General features: G+C 37.3%; 1 long non-coding RNA gene across 1 annotated transcript; it reads left to right on the top strand.

The window, feature by feature from the left end:
- Positions 1-6: 6 nt before the first annotated feature.
- Positions 7-2,213, top strand: LOC123177317 (uncharacterized). Its single transcript, XR_006488878.1, has 3 exons — positions 7-341; positions 428-549; positions 1,992-2,213. It is a non-coding gene; the product is annotated as an uncharacterized lncRNA (long non-coding RNA).
- Positions 2,214-2,220: the final 7 nt, after the last annotated feature.

Here is a 2,220-nt window from a genome sequence, read left to right as displayed (position 1 = left end):
TGGACTCCTAAGCAGACGCTTCAGACGCCTTAAAGCTTAAGGCGGACACCTTATGTAGGTACCTAAGGCAAGGTGGACGCCTTGAGCTTGCAGGGCGCCCGGCGACGCCTTACGGACGCCTTAAAAACAATGGCGGTAATGACCATGAGCCAGCCTAAAAAAGCTACCTCTTTGACGCTATGGCAACGAAGGATACATTGATGATGAGCAGCTTTTCCTAGGTGGTTTAATTACCATGTCAGGACGGTTTGTTTATACAGATCCATTCCTGTTAGTTCTATAATTTTCAGGTCTCTATTTTGGTGCACGGTTCACTTTCTAGGAATGGAAAGGATGCAGGGGTATGATGTTCTCTCTTAATGCTGATTTGATGTATGTATTTTGATTGCTTGGAGGAGTGATTTTCAAAATTGAAATTATTTCTCAGAAATGAAGTATAGGCCCAGCGTTCGGAACATGGGACAGAAAAGCCGCAGAGTAAAGCACATGTTAATGCTATTTATATGGGGAAGTTTCTACGGCACCATTTCCCCACTGCTCATGTTCAAGGTAATTAGTACCTTATCCATGATGAACTTATATTATATCTGCTCCTTGCGTGAATTGGTGCTCCCTCTGTAAACTAATATAAGATCATTTAGATCACTACTTTAAGCATAATTTGAATGTTAAGCATAAAGAGCTTAAATTTTGACCATGAAGATGAGCTGCTCTATATTTGGAGTCAGTGCATCTGTTAGTTTCTGTACAGAATTATTTTTCTTTTGCAAAAAAATGTAAAACAGTTTGTTCGCGATTATCATTCTTCAGTTTCTGAGATGATCTAATAAACATTTCACAGAAAATATCTCCCCCCCCCAAAAAAAACAAAAAAATTAGATAGTCTAACAGTTGCTTTTCCTTGCTGAGCCAACTTCTGATATTCTGTATGGAAATTGGATACCTTGCAGTGGTTGGCAGTTTGTTAGCCACTTAATCCTACCAGTGTATGTTTAAATCAGTTGGGTCATTGGAAACATATATTGTTTCTTACTGGACTCCATGAATATATTGATGGTATCAGATATATATTGTGTTCAAAGCAAAGGACTTGGATTTACGTTTTGATGAAGAGGCTATTGAGTTTTCATTGCTACAATTATCATTGACTAGATGAATGATTTGATAATGTTAAAATTTGCAGTCTATTGTTTAAGAGAGCGTGTTGGACTCGCAAATAACATTTACTTATGTTCACGAATAGATGTGCATGATGGAAAGTCTTATACAGTAGTATATATTAGATGTTGTCGTCTGTATACTAAAGCAATTCCTATAATTGAAATTCCTAACCTACAAATACTTCTATGTTTCTACCTTATATTATACTTATAAAATTCATATTGTTCCAACTTAGAAATAAACGGGCGCGCCATCATCGTCTAGTTTGAACTAAAACCACGACACTTGTTATGGAACGGAGGGAGTACTATGTAGCATGGTTGTTTGTTCTCTGTATATTTAGATAGACCGGGATCCTATTTTGCCTATGAACACCATGCCCAAGCAATATACAGTGTCCTGATTAAGCATGGTTGCTGGTATCTCTGTCAGTACTATGTAGCATGGTCAGTTGCTTGATTGATTCTTTTATCATTACTTCATTAGTTCGTTGCAAATTGTAAGTGGAAAATGGTTACTCTGTCCAGTTGTAGGATGCCAAGATTGTTTGACATTTATTCACATCTTTTGCATTTCATGTAAATTAATGTTATTGCATATGGCAAGATTGTTTGACATTTTTTGCATCTTCTACATTCCATGTAAATTAACATTATTGCCTATTTCTATTCCACATTATTAGTACTCCTGTGTCTCTTGTCCCATAATATAAGATGTTTTTGCAATCTAACATAGTTTGTGAAACGTCTTATATTATGGGACGGAGAGAGTAGTACATTTTGATATGTTGTTTTCTTTATCTGACTTGCCTGCATCTTTGCTATTGGCAGTGAAATGTAGACACTGTAATTTTGTGGAACGGTCTGGCGATACAAACCATCTAGCAAAACCGTGGTTCAGAGTTGGATGTGCTACTATCAACTTTGCAGAATGTTTTGACAGACTGTTGAATGTCCTAGCTAGTTAATGGCAAGAATGCATGCAGGTTTGGTTCTCGTGCCCAGAGATAGAAGCTATCTTGAGACTTGGAGACAACGACGTGTTTAATCATCCCGAGTG

The sequence above is a fragment of the Triticum aestivum genome, unplaced genomic scaffold (assembly GCF_018294505.1).
Source record: "Triticum aestivum cultivar Chinese Spring unplaced genomic scaffold, IWGSC CS RefSeq v2.1 scaffold4700, whole genome shotgun sequence".
NCBI lineage: Eukaryota > Viridiplantae > Streptophyta > Magnoliopsida > Poales > Poaceae > Triticum > Triticum aestivum.
This window is presented reverse-complemented; position numbering and strand designations above follow the sequence as displayed.